Source organism: Alexandromys fortis, unplaced genomic scaffold (assembly GCF_014885135.2).
Source record: "Alexandromys fortis isolate MF-2015 unplaced genomic scaffold, M_Fortis_MF-2015_v1.1 scaffold_332, whole genome shotgun sequence".
Lineage (NCBI taxonomy): Eukaryota > Metazoa > Chordata > Mammalia > Rodentia > Cricetidae > Alexandromys > Alexandromys fortis.
In genome coordinates, this window is record NW_026068232.1 from 557,157 (window position 1) to 581,182 (window position 24,026).

At 36.9% G+C, this 24,026-nt stretch overlaps 1 long non-coding RNA gene across 1 annotated transcript; it reads right to left on the minus strand.

Moving 5' to 3' along the window:
- Nucleotides 1-4,774: 4,774 nt before the first annotated feature.
- On the minus strand, nt 4,775-23,829 carry LOC126493740 (uncharacterized). The gene is made up of 18 exons (XR_007589869.1): nt 23,695-23,829; nt 22,956-23,065; nt 22,567-22,601; nt 22,219-22,295; nt 22,019-22,143; nt 20,308-20,861; nt 16,332-16,442; nt 16,117-16,192; nt 15,076-15,218; nt 12,081-12,205; nt 11,465-11,586; nt 10,218-10,285; nt 10,067-10,117; nt 8,028-8,102; nt 7,622-7,730; nt 6,871-6,980; nt 5,128-5,559; nt 4,775-4,924 (listed from the first exon to the last, which is right to left on the minus strand). It is a non-coding gene; the product is annotated as an uncharacterized lncRNA (long non-coding RNA).
- Between the last annotated feature and the right edge of the window lie 197 nt (nt 23,830-24,026).

The following is a 24,026-nucleotide window of genomic DNA, read 5'->3' on the forward strand; positions in this document are numbered from 1 at the left end:
TGCAGATATTGTAGACTATATTTGCATATATATGTATATATATATATATATATATATATATATATATGAGATGGAGGAAGGTCATTGGTTAATTAATTAAGAAACTGCTTGGCCCTGATAGGTTAGAACATAGGTGGGTGGAATAAACAGAACAGAATACTGGGAGGAAGAGGAAGTGAGGTAAGACACCTCGGGCAGATGCCATGCCTCTGCTCTCCTGGGCAGATGTGATGAAGCTCAAACCCAGGATGGACATAGGCTAGAATGTTCCTGGTAAGCATACCTCGTGGTGCTAAACACATTAATAAAAATGGGACACGTAGTGTTTATATTAATACAGTTTGTGTGTTGTTATTTTGGGGTTTAAGCTAGCCAGGTGGCTGAGAGCTGGGCAGGATAAAACACAAGCCTGCCCGCAGCTCCCACTACATATATGCATACATATATATTTACATACATACATATATGTAAAAACAATCTAAAAGGAGACCATAAATATTAAACAGAACAAGGGGGATATAGAAAGCTTAGGGGGAAAATGAAAGTAATAATTATTTTAAATATCTGAAAAATTTAAATTCAGCTTAGAAATACTTTCCCGCAAGCTGTCTTTACTTAGAGAGACATAAAGGAAAGTCCAATCATCTGGAACATGGCATCCATAAAATTAAAAATAAATATACTAAATTTCTTCTTGGTGAGAAAATGAGTTTTAAGGGGTTATAGATGGAATTAAGACACATGCATCGCCCAAAAGCTCAGCACAGCATGGTTATGACTTGGGACAGCTGCAGAGCTGGGATTTCCCTCCATGACTCCATTTAAGAGTCCCTGATACTGCAATCGTTACTTGCTATTTATATACATGAGGCAAATTGAAGAAGTCTTTTCAAACTAATAAGTTCGTGAGCTTCCTTAACAGTTTGGTGAATGGAGTGGCCCACATTCAGCAAACATCCTACCAAAAGAGGAATTGTTTCCATTAAGATGAAATTGATTGACGACAGAGAGAATGAACTAATCTGGGTCATATAAGGAAAGAACTTGGGGACCAAATAAACAGATTCAAGGTTCATCTACTCACTCTTACTTAACTTCATCTCAGTTTGAGAATCAAGGAATAGGTAAAAAAGAGTGTCTGGTACTTGATGTGATATGAAGACGGGATGAAGTCCCAATGCGTAATAAAGTAAATAGGCCATAGGCTGAAAAAAAAAAAAAACTACTGGTATCATTTTCTCATATAAAGGTTATGTCAAAAATATAGGATTCAGCAATCAACTCTTTATTTTTGAGTAACAATGAAATATAGCTACTAAAATATAGAATTGAAATTTCTTACCGCTTTACTTCTTACACTTAATCGACAAGTATAACATCATGATTAAATGATGAAAAATTAAGAAAAAATACTATAAAATACACGTTCTCCCATTCTAATTCAACTCTGTAAAAGGATTTCCTATCACTCTGTTCACCATTCCCACACATCCTCTGAGCATATATCATGTTTTGGAACCAAAATATTTTCTTAGATATCTACATCATCCTCTAGCCTTTCTAAGCTATAACAGTTCCACCATAGCTTTTTAGAGAGATGGGATCAGTTCCTGGAGATTTTATTGGTGGCATGCCTAGCTGGGGAATTTTTTTCTTCACATATTGATTGCTTTTAAATTGCTATCAGATATGAACATATTTTAGGACACTTCAATAGTAATAGGCATAAACAAAACTTCCAAATGTTCAAACCAATTACAAGCCAAATATTGATAAAATGTTTGAACACAAAGTCCTATTCCTATAAGAAACATTTATTAAATTTACATTCATTGAGAAATGGAAAATTAGATTTTTGAAATAGAGTCAGTGAGAATATTAAACACCATCTAGGCCTGGCTTCATGCCCAGGAGTAGTAGGAGACATAGAATGGAATTCATGTTTATGACCGTTTTGTTGTTTGTTTTATGTGTGTGTTTTGTTGTGTCATTTAGTGTTTTGTTAGGTTTTCTGTTTGTTTTCATGTTCATTTTTTAAGAAAGAGAGATAACCAGAGAGAGAGAGAGAGAGAGCAAAAATGTACAGTATACATGAACAAATAGGATTTCATACATGGAATACAACTGAGAAGGAAGAGAGAATATAAGCAATAGCTGACAATGCATGCTGGAGTGCAAACCTTGTAAGGAACTAAACAAAAGGAAACAAATTCTGCTCTACACTGGAAATATTAAACAGCACTGTAAATTTAATTGTTCCTAATGCCGCCTTGTTCAGTCTTTTTTGTGAAGTCTAAGGAATGATGATCACAGAGACCACCTCATCTTCTGTCACAAAAGAAGGCAATGCACCCTGTCTTGGAAACTTGAATGAACTCTGGTGGTTATAGATAAAAACAGGAGCAAAAATCTTTTCCTCAAGATTTAGAATGCTGAGTGAAATAAGATGCATTACTGTACCTTGATGTAGGTGGGTCTTCTATTTATCTGTTGTTTCATTGGTTAATTAATAAAGAAAATTTTTTGGCTTGATAGGTCAGAACATAGGTAGGTGGGGAAGACAGAACAGAATTCTGGGAGAAAGAAAGCTGAGTCAAGCAGATGCTATAGCTCTCCTCTCCAAGATGGACGCAGGTTAAGATCCTTCCCGGTAAGCCACCACCTCATGGTGCAACACACATTATTAGAAATGGGTTAATAAAGATGTGAGTGTTAGCCAATAAGAGACTAGAACTAATGGGCCAGGCAGTGTTTAAAAGAGTACAGTTTCCGTGTAATTATTTCGGGTGTAAACCTAGCCATGTGGGAGCTGGGCAGGAACGCAGCCCGCCGCTCCTCACAACAGAGTGTGACCTAACTGGGAGCTTATTCTCCAGCAGGATGAATGTAAACACATATGTCTTACAATATGGTGCCTGAAAACCAGCTGTAAATGGGTCTCCTAGTGAACTGCACCAGGGTTGTAATCACTCATGCATTCCATTCTTATCAGTGAGCTCTAACTGCCCTACAATTGGGAGCTTATCACTGTACCCTCTGTGCAGTAGGGCAGGTTTGTGTGTACAGTAACAAGGGATGTTCTGCAGAGTAAAGAGTGTGAACAAGATGTGTAGAATGATCAGACAGTCCATTCTACTGTGTGAGTGTGTGATTCTCCTTTTTTTTCTCAAATGCAGAATCTTTATGCTTCTTTGTCCATCCTGGGTCATGAATAGCCATGGCTTCTATCTTTCACATACCCCAGGATTTTCCAAGTGGGCAAAACAAGCTCTAAGTTGTTAATTGCTTAAATCTTTTAAAATGCTGGTGTGTGTCTTCCTGCTCATGCACTTTATTTTAACCAATAGTAATATGAATGTGTGATGTGGAAGGAGAAAAGAGAAAAGGAGTTCTAAAATGATGTGGGATTTCACTCTGTATGTGTGAATACCATTGGTTAATAAAGAAACTGTCTAGGGCCTACACAGGGAATAGAGGTAGGTGGGGAAATGCTGGGAGGAAGAGGATGAGTAAAAGCGAAGCCATGTAGGCTGCAGGGGATGCTGGGAACTTCAACCGGTAAGCCACAGCCATGTGGCAATACACAGATTAATAGAGATGGGTTAAACTGTGAGACCCCCAACTCAAATAGCCTGCTTGCAGCTGATTTTAGCACATGCCCTAGATAGATGGCAATCAGCAATGGAAAAGTACAAAACTTGCAAAACAGCCCTGACTGCCACTTGCACTCTACCACAGTACCCTGCACCACCAAGCCTGCCAGGAAACTTGCCCCCTGACAAAAGCACCCTACCACCAGCCTGCCAAGAAACACCTAGCACCCATGATAGGGATTTGAGGACTTTCCAGGACAGGGATTGGGGTTTTTATGGTATTTCTGGGAAATAGAAGAAACAAATAGCTATGGCCTAAAATTTCTCCAAAATGCTAAATGTTGTATCCAATCGTTCTGTACCTAATACCCATTATTATAATGTTGTGATTTTGCCTATAATAAGTTGCCGGAATTGCTGTTCGGGGTGTTCTACCTCTTTGGAGACTAGAGACACCCAGTGGCGCTATTGTAATAAACCCTATTGCTTCTTGCATCTGCTGGACTGGTTAATTGAGTCATGGGGTTTCTCCCTCTTAGGTCTGCACCCAAGCGGGTGAGGGTCTTTCAAAATTAATATGTAAGAGTTAGACAATAGGAAGCTAGAGCTAATGGGCCTAGCAGTGATTTAATTAATATGGGTTCTGTGTGATTATTTCAGTTCTGGGTGGCCAAAAAGAACAAGTGGCCTGACGCTACACTAAAGAGGTGAGTTATGTTCCTGAACAAGAAAACCACTGAGTTGGATTTGGTGTGGTGAATAATTATGAAGGCTACACTAGCTTTCACTTTCAAAATATCCAATTAGCCTCTCAGGTAGAATGTTATTTTATGTTCATCTGAAAAGAGATCCACTAAATAAAATCTACTTTAAACAATACAGAGGTGTTATCTCAGTTCCTGTCAGTATTAAGGTGGGAGAGAAAGACTTTCACAGATATTTAGTTCCCCATTGTTGAATTCCATTTAAACATGATATGTTGGCTTAAACACCATTGCTGACAGTTTTAGGAATCTACATAGTAAATCTATGGTTTTCAGTAATTTTATCAATTTTCCCCTAGTGTCAACATCTTCCCCATTTTATTCATTACCAGAATAACTCATTGCACTGAATGTCAGATATGAAACACTTTTCCACAAAAAAATGAAGTGTCTTGATGATTCAGGGCCTCACCTGCATTATCCATCATCCCACAAAAAAAAATCCAACTTGTTTCATGATCCAGTTGAGGAGAGTAATGAAGGCTCAGCAAATCTGTATCCCATTCCAAGTCATCGTGTTGTTTGTTTCCTTTCCTGACTGCTCACGAAAATTTACCACGTGAATACCTGCATTTATAAAAAATTAGGTTACTACTTAACTTGCAAAATCATTCATTTGAGTCTATTTCATAATAAAATATATAAAATATAAAAGGGGAAAATACAAATCTGTACACCTGTTGACAATGAAGTGGACAGAATATGAAATAATAGGCGATTAAAATGCCCCGCATGTAGAAAATACAACATATTGTGTAGGGAAACAGCACCTGTGCAGAGCCGTTAAGGATGGCACTTCTGCATGTTGAATAGTAACCAGGAACATTCATCCTTGCCATGTCCATCACACACTGTCCTGGAAGGTTTCCTCAAAGAAGTTTTTGGGGAAAACAAATACTGTATCATTCTTATTCTTAGATGTCTGGTGCCAATGACAAATGGGATTTTTACATTTCTATGAAAGGGCATAGCCTTGTGTAAAGTTATCAAGAAGATGCACTGAGATCTAATGACCTCAACAAAATCAGGAACATAACAAAATAAAGAGTTCAATCTAATTATTTACATGAGTAATCAATAATCAGAAATGGAATTGGGCAGCAAGTGGTTTTACAATACCACAAACTCAGGGAAATATTCTCCTCCAGTGTCAGCTCTCGGGATGCAGAGAGGAAGCTTGGCTCTACTACTTGAGTTGGAACCTCGTTGAGCAGCACAGTCCAATTCTGTATGAGAAATTAATGATGTAATTTAAAGGACAAAATATGAACAAATAGATGTAAGTATTCTTAAGGATATAAACATGTATTTAAGATTATTAATAACATGCATTTATATTTTTAAAAACAGCCATTCATGGACTTTAGGAAGCCAATAATTCTCAAAGCTACTTAGAAATTACTAGTATCCCATGAACTGTGAAGAAATATTACTTTCTCTCTATTCCAAAACTCATTTAAACTCATAAGGAACTACAAAACAACACTGATACAGTATTCAGACAGAAAAATAAAGAAAAAGACTTAGAACTTTCACTCATATTTCAAAACTTAGGACAAATACACAAGTCTTGTATTAAATGCTCACATATCTAAATTAAAAAAATAGAGCAAAGGGACTTAGAAAATTCAATTCAGTAGAGGAGTAGGACAAGACATGAGAATCGGGATGAAAATGACCCATGATCATATAAATGTACAAAAATTGTATATTGATTATAAAAGATTACTCCAATAAGAAGAAAGACTCAACAAATCAAGGCATGCATAGAACTAGAATTTTATGAATTTAAATGGAGGTAAGACCTAGAACCCTAAAGGGTTTCGTACTTCCCCAAAAGCTAAAAAGGAAAAGAAAAAAATGGATAACACTTCACAGAATATTTACTGGACACTTGATGGAGGTGGGTCTTGTATCGTATCTGTTGCTTTCATTGGTTAACTAATAAAGAAAACTGCTTGGCCTGATAGGACAGAAAATTAGGTAGGTGGAGTAGATAGAACAGAATGCTGGGAGAAAGAAGCCTAGTCAGCTCCAGAAGATGCAGGTTAAGATCTTTCCTGGTAAGCCAGCTCGTGGTGCTATACAGAATATTAGAAATGGGTTAGATCAACATGTAATAGCTAGCCAATAAGAGGCTGGAAATAATGGGCCAGGCAGTGTTTAAAAGAATATAGTTTCTGTGTAATTATTTCGGGTATAAAGCTAGCCGTGCGGCGGCCAAATGCCGGGGACGCAGCCCCACCGCTCCTATTACAACAGACACTATCTTCAGGGAAGTTGCTGGACAAAATGAAGAGTAGGTGTTTTATAGCAAGAAACACAAACTATGTCTTGTGGGGGGAAAAGCATGTGATTTCTAAAGAAATAATAAACTATACATAAAATGTAGATTTAAAAATATAGCCAGCAAACATGGGTACTACATCAAAATATAAAAATGTAATTGAAATTTACAATCAAGAAATTAGGAATTGAAAACAAAAGGGAAAAAATATCAAGATTTACAATACCACCAGCTAGGTGTGACAAATTTCTCTTCCATGAAACCTTCTCCAAAGTTGGGAAGAAACACTTCCTCCATGCCTGCATCTGTGGTTGTTATGAGCAGGTATGTAAGACCCTACATCAAGATTAAAAGTGAAATATTTAGAAAAAAACAGTAAAACATACACACTTAAATAGTAAATCACTTTTATATGACTAATAAGATCTATATGAGGTTTAGACAGTTCCAAATTCCTAGACAAGTAATTTTAATATTATAATGAATGCAGTATTCACAAACAATATATACATGAGGTACAGTGGGCACACAGGTCTCCATATGTGCCATTCTTATCTCATAATGATAAAAAATTATTCTAAAATTTATACAAAACCAAAAGAAATCCAGGATCAATTAAATTGCCATCCAGAATTTAAGAACAAGATAAAAGCATTCCTCTCACACTTCCCTCTTGTAAAATTTACCAGATTATGACACAACACACACACACACACTTATAAAAACACAACTATTTGAGATAAATTAAGGGTTCAAAAATATCATCTTTTTTATATCATTTAACTCATAAATTCCCAAAATGTATACTAGGTAAAATGTTTCTCAATTGTTCTGTCATAATTGGATAACACAGAAAATTGAATTTTTTCACTTACAAAATACAGTTGACTTTTTATTTTTAAAATTAGGAGTGTGTGTGTGTGTGTGTGTGTGTGTGTGTATACAAACAATGATAAACTGGGCAGTGGTGCATACACCTTTAGTCCCAGCACTTGGGAGGAAGAAGCAGGACAGTCTCTGAGTTTGCGGTCAGTCTGGTCTACAGAGCTAGTTCCAGAACAACTAGGGCTGTTACACAGATAAACCCTGTCAAGAAAAAAATAGCAAACAATGAAACAGAGATCACAGATTTAAAAGTGAACAATGAGAGTTATATGGTAGGATTTGGAAAAAAGAGAAAATGGGAAAATGATGCAATTACATTATAAGTTTGAATTTTGTAATATACTTAAACAAAAAGGCAGATCATACACCAAAATGTAGGTATAGTTTTTAAAATATACAAAAATAATATATCTTGAATTTAATCTCTGAAACATTAATAAAAGAAAGACTTTCTAAGTTTTGCAACCATAGATTTTATTGAAAAAGAGATAAAAGTACTTAACGCCCATTCTGGTAGATGAGGTTTCCACAGGCTTCTTCCTTGTCACAGGATGCTGGAAAAATGAAAATTTCCTAAGGAAAAATAAGAGGAGATCTGGAATCAATCAATTAACTGAAGAATATACTTATGAAAATTTGAGGTACACAGGTGCCATCTAGAGTTTCACATGAGCTTTAGAAGATTGTTAGCAGCAATGCTCAAAAGACAAATCTTTTCTTTTATATGAGGTAAAGCAAAGAATACTAGAGAAAATGTTACTCATCCAGATGACTTGAAATAAAAAAGAAATCTTATTTTAACAAGGGAAGCACACACACAAATGATTATTATATTCTTAATGATCAATACAGAAAAAAACATAAAGTGTAAAATTAGACAGACCTGGCAGAGGGCATTTAATCAGAAATATATATGTACATACATATAGTTGTGTGTTTATAACATCAAATAATGTTTCAAAGTGATATGAATTTCAAGAAAATCAATGAGGGATGTAGAGGACAATTTGGAGGAAGAAAGCATAGGAGCAAAGTATGTAATTTAATTATAATTTCAAAATTTAAAGAAATAATTTTTTGAAATTAAAAACAAAAATAAACTGCACCTTGACATACTTTCCCGATATTTATCTTTCCTTAGAGAGTCAGAGGAAAGGTACATTCATCCAGGACAGGACATGAATAAAGTTAAGAGAAAATTGATCTAAACTTCTGCTCAATGACACGGTGAGCTTATTGGGGTTACATATAGAATTTAGGCAAATGTATCACCAAAAAGCTTAACCCATCAATGGCAATGACTTGGAACAACTGCAGAAATAGATCTTATCTGCCACGGTAACCAGCAGCTCCACTGAATGGACCCTACTGCCGCAATCATTACTTACTATGTGTATAAATGAGGCAACTTTAATAACTCTTTTCAAACTAGTAAGTTCATGCACTATTTTAGGAGTTTAAGTAAATACAGTTCCCCAAGTCCAGAAAACATGCTCCCTGAACCAAATGCTTTAATTCACAGGAAATGGGTTCACAACAGATAAAATGCAATGAATTGAGTTTTATAAGGAAAGACCAGGTGGCAGATAGATCACATCCAAGGCTTGTCTATTCAGTTACTACTTAAGTAAGGAGCAGTTGAGAATAAGGCAAGGAAACGGCACAGGGGCATGATTCTTGGTATACTTTGAGGTCTTGAATGAGGTGAACAATCCAGTAAGATCATCGCCTGTATGGACAAAACGATTGGTAGTGTTTTCTTACGTCACAAATATATTATTCAATCATTAACTACTAATTTTTGTGCAACAGTGAATGACAGCCATTAATACAAAGTAACATAACAAATTATTTTTCTGTTTTTGTTTATACTGTTTTTTTTGGGGGGTAAGATTTTGCAACAGGATTTCTCTATTTAATTTTAGTTGCACTGGAACTCATATGGTGGACCAGGATGGCCTCAAATTCAGAGATCTCCCTGCATCTGCCTCCCAAGTGTTGTGACTAAAGGCATGATCACCACTGCCCTGCCATAATAATTTCATAGTCCTTTAATTATTACATAATTAAACACTTTATTAGTAAATATAATACCATTATTAAATGAGGGAAAATCCAGTTAACCATATGTTCTCTAATACAGACCCCTCTCCGTGAAAAGTTTTCCATCACTATGTCTTCCATCTCCCCACAGTTGCATGTTCTGTACTGACCTCATGGTATGACGCTACAGCATTTCTTTAGAATTTCCCACGTGAGCCACAGCATACACCTCTCTAAGCCATGAAAGTCACACTGCAGGTTGTTATACTAATGGGGAAAAGGACCTGCTGCAATAATTTTAATCGCGCCCATGTATGATTACATAAGACTAACCAAATTAACTCTTATTAACTTTCTTGCTATATCATCCCTACTTAAAAAAATACACTAGAACTAATGGACTAGACCATTTATAGTATGGTGTGAGTTGTCAGAGAGCCTCAGGGTTGGCATTGTGGCTGTAGTAGAAGCTGTTGCCTCTCCATTGAACATACCTGACTGCTGTTGAAAGCCCAGGTTCTGTACATCATCCTCTTCCCACATCCCTTTTCAGAGGAGAGAGGAAAATCATGTTAATCTGGAAATCTGCATAAGTAATTAAGAATTAAAAAAACAGGTTTTGAAAAGCAACTGATTTTATAATACCATAAGCTAAGAGTAGTGGTCTCCAGTGTGAGCTTCTCAAGATGGGAAGAGGAAGCACAGCAACATTCCTAAAATGAAAAAAACACAGGGATAAATAGTATAAGAAAAAGACAAGATCTGAGGAAATTCGAAGCATGAGGGAAAACATATAGCACTATGAAAACAATAAAAAAAAGTAACTTCCTTGTTTGTGGCTTATTTGGTTGCTACTTCTGTGCCTTGAACACTGTCAGGTGAAAGGAAAATATAAACTTTATCATGCTAGAGTTAGGAATATAAGAAACTACTTATTTTTGACAAGTTACCAAAAAAAAAACCCTCAAAATCATTCAGTAATTCTGAATTAGTGCAGTTAAATTTCTTCTTAAAAGAAACTCCAGAACATATCTGAGACCTAAAATGATTGGATGATTTCATAATTTTATCTCCAGGCACTTGGCTTTTTCTTTAAATTATTTGTAAAAGTTATGATTACAATTCTTAGAAATAAAGGAGGGAATAGAGTGGGCTAAATAACACTAAAGACCCTTAAGTCCTATAAAATCTAGTAGTAAAGAAGTTTCTTAAAATATAGATATATGCATACAGAGGAAGAACTTAAATGGAGCTGCACTGTAACGGGGTAGCAATGCCACTACCAGACACTGTAGGCAAACAAAAATCCAAAGTCAGCAGTAGGTTACCTTTCTTGGAGCTGTTGGCCTGTGAGGTCTCTTAGGTCCCTAAATGTTAGAGGCCATTGCCAATGGAATTAGTTACCCTCCCAAATTCTAGAGTAATACCCTGTAACTAAAGGCACCACATACTTGAATCATAGAACCTAGAGAAATGGGGATGATACAGACCTTGAAGTTTCATCCCTACTGAATGGTTTCCATAGTGTTAGAGGAGAGAGTAACCATTAGTCTTATGTGGCTATGGATCCTGCAAGCTACAGAAACAACCCACCTGACAGGACATGCCCACTTGTATGGTATGGATGCCATAGGAATAAGCAGATGCTTTCTGATTGGATTGAGGTCCCGGAACACAGGATGAAACAGAATCCTGTGCTGACATGGGGATCAATAACCTCGGCTATTGGCCCTAGGCCCCAGGGGAGAACCTACAGCTTCTTCTCTGATAATGGTACATGTCATCAACCTGACTCCTAAGTACTTCTTGTTAACCCACAGATGAGTGCATCACCAAGACCTTGGCAGGGGAGCTTCTCTTTGCAGTAAAAAGCAATTAATTCAGAAGCCTACAACCGATCAGGGTGCAGAGAATGTGTGACTGAGCTTGCTGAACATGCTGAACATAGGGCATCTGTATCACACAGTCCTCCTTTCAAGGCTCAGTGACCATTGCAGACGAGGGTAGAGGAAGCCTGTAAGGACCAGAAGAGAGAGAAGACCACAAGGAAACAGTTTTCTCTAGACACAAGAGGAGATTTGCATGTATAAACTCACAGTGGTTGTGACAACGTGCACAAAACCTGTGCACGTTTGACTCAGACAAAATTTCAGCCAAGATTTTTGAAAGAGGGAGATGGGAATGAAGTCCCACACCTAGCTGAGGAGCCATTGGTACATGACAGTATCAGGAGGTAAGAATGAGCTTTCTTTAAAGATGTGGCCCCGGGATCTAACGTGTTCCACTGGAGAACCACACAGCTGAGAATATAGGCAGTACTAATGGGACTAGAATTTTTTTTTTTTTTAATGAGGACACGAAATTGAATGAAAAGAGAATAAGGAAGCGGATCTGGGAGGAGACAGGGAAGGAAATGGATACTATTGGAATATAATATATGACACTCTCAAAGAATTAATAAAATGCATTTTATCAAAAAAAAAAGAAAAGCAACTGATTTTATAATACCATAGGATAAGAGTAATGGTCTCCAGTGTGAGCTTCTCAGGATGAGAAGAGGAAGCGGCTTTATGGCTTGAACTACTACCTCACCGAGCAGCTGTCAGACACAGTATCAGAAATACGCAACATTCCTAAAATGAAAAAACACAGGGATAAATTAGTATAAGAATACTTAAAGCTATAAATATTCATTGAAGATTATTAATAACACCAATTTATTTTTAATGTCACAATTCATAGTCTTAAATCAGAAATTATCAAAGCTATTAGAGAATAAGAGTATCCCTATCCAAAGACAGGTACCTTACTTTTCATTCCAAGGACAAACTTTTCTAAACTTCACAAGTAACTGCCATAATATAGTCAACATTAACACAATATCAGATAAAGAAAAGGAACAATGGAAGTGTTGAACTTTTGCTCTGTTTCAAAACTTATGGCAAATTAGTTTCACTGAAGACATTTGGAAATAGTATATAGTTAAACTAGATTGGTGAAATAAAACTATGTACCAAATTAAGCACTTAAATTGCATTCGTGTATATGATTAAGGCTGTGTGGGGATACAGCAATATATGTAGAGGTGTACAGATGCTAGGTCAATATCCGATTTTTCATCACTCCAATTCTGCTTTTTTGAGACAGTACCTGAGACTGATCCTAGAGTTCAGAAGCTTATTAGATTGTCACATCATTTTGGGATAACAGTGGCACACAATCTTGCTCTGTTTGTCTATTTGTTTGTTTCTGTAAGTGCTAAGGAGCCAACCCCATGTCTCCCATGAAAAAGATTATACAAGTGGGCAATCTTCCTAGCTTAAAACACTTATATTTAATTCCAATGACTCTCAAACACTTCTGAGATTTGAAGTAGACAAATAACTCACAAAATTATGGGAACAACTTGAAATAATATGAAAATTGAATTTCTGACTCAACAGCGAACATAGCAGATTAAAATTGGTCATATACCAACATATACATAAATTAGAGGATTGAACAGCAATAACTTATGAGTTAATTTTATAGCACTAACGAAAAATGATTAATAACATGAGGCAGGAATTGCTGAAAGAAAAGAACACATCACAGTAAATATAAAATATGCATTTTGTAAAATGAATGATACACTCAAACAGGCAGGATGTCACAAATATTGAACTCTGGAGGAATGGTGATTGCTAGAGAGGTAAAGTGAAGAGAGGAAACTGAGATCAAAGAAAGGCAGTTCGCACATATGCCCTATGTGTTCAGGTACATTGATTCATGCCTCTTCAAGGACTTCCTCCACTACCTAAATTTCTCACTGTAATCACTGTCCTGGATCAGGAATACCAACGAAGTGATAACACAGAAAACAACAACCACTGTACAAAAAGAGTAAAAAAATCAAGATAAGCTTAAAAAAAATCAACAATAGACCCTGACATAACTTACTGAAAAAGCCAGCACAACACAATCAGTAGAATCAAGTCTTTCCTGATCACATTGTATAAGTCCACTGAACTGATTAGGAAATATAAAATAATCTACTATATAAGTAATGCTTTTAATAGACATTACTCAAAGCAGTTCTATGAGGATTGAAGAAGTAAAATTTCAAAACTAAATAGAAACACTGAGGACAGTAACAATTGACAAGAGAATTATTATTTTATATTTACCCAAATATATTTATATATATTTGTATATTTTATAATACACATATTATGAATGTAAATATATGTGTATATGTTTATATAAAATTATACACAACTTGGAAGATAATTTGCCCACCAGAAACCATGAATATCTAAGCAAAACTCCAGAGCCCGTCAGGATAATACTACTTTTGAGTCATTGGTAAAGGGAGTCCAGCGAACTAGCACAAGAGTATAGTCTATTGCACTTGGTTGCTTCCAAGAAGTGGCAGCAAGGCTCCTATTGCTGAAATCACTGCATCTTAGATTTGGGTCTCTGAAAATTTGAACTGAAATCTCATAAAAGCCTGGTCCCTGGGGACTAGCTTTAATTTTCATAGTCCAAGAAGTGGTTGTAAAAGCTGTTAGGGAGTAAAGTCATTAATTATCCAACACAGCTATGACACACTTGAATGACCATGACCTGCTTGGCAAAATATCACTAATGGTTCCGTCGTGCTCTTATATATTTTCAATAACTAATACCCATCTTTGAACTTAAAGCCTGGGTAACAAGAGGTAAATGATGAATCTATAACCCAGCTAACTTCATAAGGGTGAGTCCTTGAAAGATAGAGAAACGTAGAGAACCACTTTCATAACTCATTATAATCCCTAACTGAATTATGAAGTCTTAGCCTTACATGCACAGATTAATGTAGGAATAGTAGATAGATCAGCAGGTTATATTTGCACACAAATGCATATATGTGTTTGTATGTGTGTGTGTATATACATGTTTGCATGTAACGATAGTCATAATGAAGAGCAGTGGTTCTCAACCTTCCTAAGGTTCTGGCGCCTTAATTCATTTCCTCATGTTGTGGTGTCCAACCCCTACTATAAAATCATTTTGATTGCTACTTCATAACTGTAATTTTGATGCTGTTCTGAATCATAATGTAAATATATGTGCTTTCCAATGGTCTTAGGCAACCCCTGTGAAAGGATCATTTGATCTGCAAATGGGTTGTAACCCACAGGTTCAAAACTGTTTATGAAGAGGTCATGAATTGGAGAATGGAGAGCTGAGTACACAGAATGCATTGGAGAGACAGAGATGAAAAATTATGTATATACTCTAGTCTCTTATAAAATTCTCAATTTTCTTAAATAAAAAAAATGGTAAAGGGACCTAAAATGTAGGGTTTCAGCAGAAAAAAGAATTGAATAAGATAGGAGAATTAAGATAAAAATTACTAAAACTGATTGTGTAAATATATAAAATTATTTTTCAAAAAGCTAAATAAAAGAAAACAAAGCCCAGCAAAGTGGTCATATACAGATCTGACATTTAATGAATTTGAATAAAAAAAACATACCTAGGACTCTGAAAAGGCTCAGGACTTTCCCAGTGGTTATAAAGGAGAAGATTCAGGTGGATGCTACTTCACCAATCATTGACTGGATGCTGATCTCAGGCAAATTATTCAAGAAAAAGAACAGTGGATCGACGTCCTATTACCTATGACAAGGAAGACAAATGATTTCTAGTAGGAAAGAAATAACAGGAAATGCACAAATATATCCAGGTTTTAAAATATAGCCAACAAATCTGAAAATACATGCGTATAAAATTTCAGCTGAAGAAGGAGAGAGAGCACGAGCAAGGAACTCAGGACCACGAGGGGTGTACTCACACACTGAGACAATGGGTATGTTCTATCGGGAACTCACCAAGGCCAGCTGGACTGGGTCTGAAAAAGCCTGAGATAAAACTGGACTCACTGAACAAAGCGGACAATGAGGACTGCTGAGCCCTCAAGAACAATGGCACTGGGTTTTGATCCTACTGCATGTACTGGCTTTGTGGGAGCCTAGGCTGTTTGGATGTTCACCTTACTAGACCTGGATGGAGGTGGGAGGTCCTTGGACTCCCCACAGGGCAGGGAACCCGGTCTGCTCTTAGGGTTGATGAGAGAGGTGGAGTTGGTTGGGAGAGGGGGAGGGATATGGGAGGAGGTGGCGGGGAAGAGACAGAAATCTTTAATAAATAAATAAATAATAATAAAAAGAAAAGAAAAGAACTTAATAAAATAAAATAAAATTGGACCCTTTTAAATGTTAATAAGTGTATATAAAAGGAGTTCAGCTGGCAACAATGACCCCAGAGCTGTGAATTATAAGGGAAGGAATATGCAAAGATCCCACCTCTCATCTGCTATACCCATTTGTACAAACAGTTGAGCAAGAGTATATTTCCATTTTACAACTTCTCACTGTCATATTATGTGCAGAAAAATCAAACTACTAAAATGTCAGTCTATAAACTAATTCTATTTTTCATAATAATTATGTAAGTCTTAAATATGATTTTCACACACTCATATTTTAAATGCTTACTTTTATCATACTTAGCCTACCTGGAGTGTTCAAACTCTGTTACTCCTAGTTTGTAGGAGGGTTATTCCAGGCTTACTTCCCAATGTGTTTAACAGCCTAGTTTACAGAAGGTGAACAATATTTAGTAAATATAAATAAATCACACTGTTGAAAAATAAAAAAAATTCATCTGAATTTACACATAGGAAACTAACAATGGAAAATGAAAGACAGAAAACACTTCATCATACACTACCACCAGCTTGGTGTGTGGTTTGTCTCTTCAGTGAAAGATACACAGGAGACAGGCGAGAAGTCCCTCCTCTGTGCCTGAGTCTGAGATTATGATGAGCAGCATGGTGAGACCCTGCATCAGCATAAAATAAGGAAATCAAATGTTTAGAAATAAACAATAATTGTAAAATATGTACACTTAAGCAGTAAATCATTTTCAGATGATTAGTAAGATCACTATGAGGTTTAGAATATCCCAAATTCCTAGACAAGAAATCTTAACATTATTATGAATTAAGCCTGAACAGATAATATGTGCAGTGGTTATATAAGTTCCTATATATTTATTGTTTTGTGCTAATGGTAAAAATAATTGTAAAATTTGTACAGAACCACAAGAAAGCTAGTTTCAATTAAATTATTATGAAGATATGATACAAATAACATTAGAACACTCCACTCACACTTCTTTGTTTCTATGTTTATACTGAAAATAGATTCTTCTCTCATACCAATATATCCCTGCCAAAGTTTGCAGACTTCTCAGGCCCAGCCCCCACCTCCCTTGTCCCCTCAGAAAAGAGGGCTCAAAGGGACAACAACAAAACTTAAAAAATAAGATACAACCCGACAATGGAAAAGGCCTTCATATAAAGGTAGGACAAGGCAGCTTAACAGGAGAAAGAGTCCCAAGACTGGGACTCAGATATGGAAGCAGGGAAGATAATTCCTCCCTTAATTAAGATATTCTCTCCTGTCTCTAGTCTTATTACTATTGTTCCTACAACAATCCATATCTCATCAAACCCTTACCTTTACCTCAAGTTGCTACTCATTCATCAGTCTAAATCATCCTGTTCGTCAGGCAAACTCCCTGCTCTACAATCTGTGATGAGATAGATACTTCTCTTGTTGGATGACCTTTGTTGATTTGGCTCTACTGGCTCACTAAACCATCTTTTCTGATGCTAAACCCTATTTTTCTCAGTTGGTACTTATCTTTCACAAATATTTTTATTCAGTATCAATATATAAATATTCAGGTTTGAAAAATCTACCCACCATTTCCTAATCAAAAATTTCCTCTCTTAACCCTACTATCATCATATCATCATTTATTGCATTTTCATGTATCCTCTCTCTTTTTTATACCAATCCCATTTGTATGTGTGTGCACGAATATGGGACAACCTATGACAAAATGAACAGCCTCCCACTCAGTGTCCCTAAAGGAATTTGACTACCTTGTGTCTCAGACGACAATCAAGTGTCAATACACACTCAGAGGTGGAACTTCATTAGGTCTTCCTTCAGCCATGGTGGGACATTAGATATTTTACAAGCCTTGTTTGTGCATGAACTCTTAGTTCTTGAGAGTCCATCTGTTCAGCATCACAAATAATGTTATGATGCAGATGTCTACTTCCTCTGGCTCATTTTAGACAGTGTATCTCAGTTCAGTTAACTGCAAACATCTAAGTAGTATATAGCCTGGCTGGCTGACAGTATTCAGCGATCAGACCATCATTTCCCCTCATGTCCTGGAAATGCTTGCCCAAACCATTACACCTGTCTTTTTATATTGGATATTGGATAAAAATGAAATTCGGGCATTCATATCTGTAATGCAAGCACTTTTCTGACTGAGCCACCTCCCCAGATCTACACTGACATAAAAATGAGAAATAGTATACTGAATATTATACATAAACCACAATGCTGGTCACTCTATGGAAATCTCCAGCTTTTTCCTACAACATCTCAGCTACTCCCCTCTAAGATCCTCCTCATGTTTCAATTTTAGTGCTCTGAATGCCAGACTGAAATCTAAGGAAATAGAGAAGGATCTGTGCTGTTCCCCTATTAGTCCCACATATATAACAAAACAAGAGCAACACAATTCACTCTACCATACATTAAACCTCTGAACCAATATTTGGCCAAAATTTTCACATAGCTTCATTCAGTTCTCCAATGAAGTCCATTTTAGAACACATAGTGGTATTAAAATGAAAATGAGAGTCTCCTATTTCATTCAGCTTTGTATTTGGTCGACAGCTTACTACCATGGCATGATAATATAATCAGTGCAGCTAACCATGCTACATAAAATCTAGAGAAACTTCTTTATTTTACCAACTTTCCTCAAGTGTCATCATTTCGAAAAGCTTAGCCCTTACTAGGATATTGGTGACTTGACGGTATAAACCAGTATTGAAATAGTTTATTATTATATTTATGGTAGGTAATACAGACTTACACCATACCAATGGAGAAAATTTATGTTTGATATAGTTAGATATGCTAAACCTAGCCAAGAACCCATAGCTAGTGAAGCTATAAACCCTGCAAGAAAACATACTGTTGTCAATTTTCTAAACCAGTATAATTTCTATTTGCATTTTCAATAGCTATTCTTAGGCCCACTGATAAGTATAACTCTCACCCTCAGCAAAAAAAGTTTCACTTTGTAACAGATAGGAACTATTACAGAAACACGCAACTGGTCAAAAGAAAACAGAGCAACTGACAGTGAGGTGACTAATCTTAGCTGTGAAATCAAAAAAAAAAGTCATTCTGAACCCAAGATGAACTCAAGACATAGAGAATGTTGCAGAAAAGGGTCAGAAAGATTCACATCCAGTGGAATGGACTGTCTGCTATGAGAAACAATCTTCTACATACAGTCAGGAAACCATTCCCATGAAATATCAACAATAGTGATACCAAAAGCAGATCGGCACCATCACTACACAAGTTGATATTCCAATGTGTACTATAAAAGTATCACAAGGTCCCACACTTAAGAGCTACAAGGAATTAGTGAATGATAAAAGAGGAACAATCAGTCTTTTCCTGTTGAAATAAGTGTGGCGGGGCTGTGTCCCCAGCACCCCAGTTGCCTGCTAGCTTATGCCCCAAAATAACAACACACAAACTGTATTCATTTAAACACTGCTTGCCCATTATATCTAGCCTCTTCTCGGCTAAATCTCGCACCTGGACTAGTCCATTTCTAATAATGTGTGTAAGCACCCCAAGGTGCGCTTACCTGGAAGATTCTAGCCAACATCCATCATGGGTCTGAGCTTCATGCGTCTGCCTCAGAGCACAGAGCTATCACGTCTACCTGGGAGAGCTGAGCATGGCGTCTCTGCTCCAGAGAGCAGAGCTGTTGGGTCTGAGCTCACTTCCTCTTCCTCCCAGCATCCTAATCTGTTTACTCCACCCACCTATGTTCTAAGCTATGAGACCAAGCAGTGAGTTTATTACTTAACCAATGGAATCACCAGATTGATATATGACACTCCCACATCATTTTCCAGTGATAGAACTGTTAATAGGTCCTCTGACCACGGTGACTATTTGGGACCCTGTTGGTCCCAATATAATGCAATATAATTCAGGAGTCAACACTCCAGCTAGGTATCTTTCACCATCAAATAAAACCTTAAGTGTCAGGAATTGGTTATTTTTGTTGAGTTGTTGGCCAATGGGATACGAAAAAAGCTTGTGCAAATATCATAAGCTATCCCTAAATACATGTACATATGAGCACCATCTAATGAACTTAACAATTGCTAGCTAGATATCCATAATAACATGTATGTAACAACAATAATTAAATGAAGAGGTCATGAACTGAGAGCTAGTTGGACAGACATTGAAAGAACCAATGATGTGTGTAAATTATCTGAATATAGTACTTATATATGAACATTTCAAAAAATTTCAAAAAAAGATATATATATATATATATATATATATTTATATATGGAATACAAAGGTAGTCACCATAAAAGAGAAGAGGCAATATCCCAACTAGATATCTTACACCACAAAATAAAACCTCTAGTGTTAGGAGTGGGTTGTTTTTTGTTGAGTTTTAGCCAACAGTGATCCTAAGGATACCACCAAGAAAGCTATTGCCAAGGATATTTGGTTATTCTCTAAACCTGAAGGTAATGGCACAATTTTGTTGATAGATTACTACTTACTTATGTCATCAACCATGGAGAAATTGGGCTGATACCCAACTAGAAGCTTTATCCTTAATGTTCATAGAGCTGGAAGGTACTCTGCATGCTGGGAGAGGAACAAACAAATAACCATTATCACTCAGCGATAAACTTTGCAACCTACAATCGTGACATGCCTGCACAATATACAGGTGTAATAGTGCACCAATATTATTGGAGTAATCGCCCCCCCTCACTTCGATTGGACTTCTAGCCCACTCCATAGAACCAACCCCATACCTGACACTGTTAATATGTTACAAGAACCTCAGAATAGATAGATCATGGACCTTGGGGGAAACCCCTATTATCCTGCAAAAGGAACAAAACAGTAAAATGATTCCAAATAAAATATTGCTAGACCCATAGAGCATATAGATCAGTGTATCACTTAACTCTCATCAGAGGAGCTTGTGGTAGATAAGAACTAGCCCAGAGACTCGCAATGGGACAATATACAGAGATGAGACGTGGGAGCACTGCATCCTGCATGAGATCTCACCATCAGCCATCTCCCCTCCAGCCTCATGGATCTATGGGTAAGGAGAAGTGGAAAGACCTTAAAAGCAAAAAACAGGATGAAATCTCTTCCACACACAACAGAAACAATAAACATTTGGCCTCACAGAGACTGTTACAGAACACACAAGACTTCACAGGTTCAAACCAGGCAAAAAATCTCAGCAGCAACCAGGGGAAGTGGAAATAAAGTCCAACCTGTAACAACAACAAAAAAATGTGTAGTTGATACATAGTAGCAAAAGCAAAAACAGTAAAAAATTGGAACAAAGATACATTGCAAATAATTCAAGTTAAGAAATTTTAACTATAACGTGCAGACTCCAAAGGTGCAGTGAACCAAAAACAGGGCTTAATTTTGATATAACAATGTTCACCATTGAGATATAGAAAATAGGGAGGCAATCCTGAGCATCCGAGTAGTTAGCCTGCACACACCCCTAGGGAGCAGGATACACTCAGCACCTTTTTCTTTTCCGATCTTCTCTGGGCTACTAAAGGTTTCTCATTGTCACTGCAGTCCATTACAAGTACTATTAGGTGCTAACAGCCAAAGTAACAACCACTATAAAATGATCACACAATGGAAACTACGAGCAACAACAATAACAGAGAATCCTGAGCACACAACTCAATACATGAAATGCGACATTTGAAAATCACACAGATGAGAGCAAATGACTACCCTGAATACATTAACTGCTTTAGCACTGTAAAGTTAAAAGAGGAATGAATATCTTACCCACATAAATGATTCCCTGAAGAGGTGCATCTCCAAAGTAGTTTTACAAGGACACAAAAAGAGAATCAAAACAAATCAGCATTTTTTAGCCTTGGGGAAGCACAAATCTAAACAGTCTTGAGATAGAACAACTCTAAGGGGCCTACAGCTATGTGAAGAAAACTGGGGAAATGCCTTTCAGAAAAGCAATTGAGGAATAAAGGTTGGAATATTAAGTCTCAGAACACTGTATTCTGAGGCTTTCTGATATTTTGTTTTCTTTTGTTTTGTTTTAGAATTTCATGTGTGGGAACTCTTTTTATATTGTATGTAGCCTTCCCTCTGTCTCCCATCTTCTCTGATGTACCCCACCCTCTCATAAAAACTCATGGCCTCATCTCCAGGGTGAATAAAACCTGATCTCGAATATTTAACCCATGCACCACTAACTTGTGTCTCTGCTGGGGAAGATTGAGATCCGCTAAGCATGTTTTCCTGAAGGCTCAGTTGGTCAGGTCCCTTCGGGCTTCTATGATGGTTTGGAGTTTAGTTCCATGTTGAAGTGTGATGATTCACTAGAAAAAAAATCAGGAGAAATAGTTTGTTTTTATTTACAGTTCCAAGTTACATCCCATCATTAGGGAACTCACAGTGGCAGGCAAGGGCTTGAGGCAGCTGATCTCATCGTATCCATGGGCACGAAGCAGAGAGCTTGTCCAGTTGTTTTCTAGAGAGAGAGAAAAAAATTGGTTTGAATTTGGGTGGGTTAAAAAAAATGGAGAAAGAGTTTAGTAAAAGATGGGGGAAGGGAAACAATGATCAGAATATATTCAGTAAAAATATTTTCAATATGAAAAGGAGAGAGTAATAAATGCATTTATACTAGTGCTCAGCCTGCTGTCATTTTACACAAACCCAGGTTTGTTTTCTAACACCCACATAGTAACTCACAAATATCTCTAACCCCAGGTCCAAGAGATCTCACACCATTTTCTGACCTCTGAAGACACCAGGCAGGTACTCAGAGACATATCTGTAAGCAAAATATGCACAAACATAAAATTAAAGATAAATTTAAAAAAATACAGAGGAAAAATACTGTTCCAACAAAGATGTCAAAAGAAGAGCAAGAGCCGGGTGGTGGTGGCGCATGCCTTTAATCCCAGCACTCGGGAGGCAGAGGCAGGCGGATCTCTGGGAGTTTGAGGCCAGCCTGGTCTACAAGAGCTAGTTCCAGGACAGGCTCCAAAACCACAGAGAAACCCTGTCTCGAAAAACCAAAAAAAAAAAAAAAAAAAAAAGAGGAGCAAGAGTAAACATAGGAACAATGGGTTCATGAGTCACAAATATTCAATTAAGATTTAGAAGATAGTGGTGGTGGGCACACCTTTAATCCCAGCAAGCAGGAGGCAGAGGCAAGCAGATCTCTGTGAGTTCAAGGCCAGCCTGATCTACAAGAGCTAGTTCCAGGATAGACTCCAAAGCTGCAGAGAAACCCTGTATCAGATAAAAAAGGAGATAGTTAATGTGTTATATTACACACATATAAATTGATTTTTAAAATGAGTAGTTATCTGAACGGCAGGGGATTTCACAAATCCAACACTGATTCACAATAAACCACTTCACACATTATGTAGAAAATGGAATTCGTTAAAGCAAAACAGCATTAGAAAAAAAATCACACACATCACTGTATCTTCAAAGGCTCAAGTTTTTAGACTAAAAAAAAAATAAACAGATGTGCACTCCCTGTATGCTTATACCCAACATGTGTCTCAAGACTACTCACATGTGATATACACGCTCAATAAAATATCAATAAAAACAAACGAAAGACATGTCTTTCAATCTACTAGTTAGGTCCTGAAGTGAAATTTTTTAACATTTAAGTGAAATACATAGAATCATATGTTTGTTTTATTAAATAGGTTTTGCTCAAGGTTAGAAATAAAACTAAACTGAGGAAACAGCCCAAGTAGTAAAGTGCTTGCTACAACAGCTTTGTAGAACTGCTCTCAATACCTATAATCTATATTTTTTAAAAAAAAGCATCATCAATGACAACAAAACATAAGCATATCCATTTATAATTTATATCATGCAAAGTCAAGACAATCATATACCTGATGTTCCTCAGCTGGTAAATCAGTCTAATCTGTGAGATGTGGGTCCCAGTGAGACACCCTGTCAAAACAAACAAGCAAAAACACCAAGGTGGCTATATCTAGTGAGGTGACTAAAAAGTTAGGAGCACTAGCTGCTTTTCCGGAAGACCTGGTTTCTTTTTTTTTTTTTTTTTCCATTCAAAAATGTACACTTCCTCCCCTCCTCCCATTCTCCTCCCACTTCCCCATTCAACTCCCTTTCTCCCCCTCCCTCATTAAGAGAAAGCAGGGTACCCTGCCCTTTGGGAAGTCCAAGGCCCTCCCCCCTCCATCCAGGCCTAGGAAGGTGT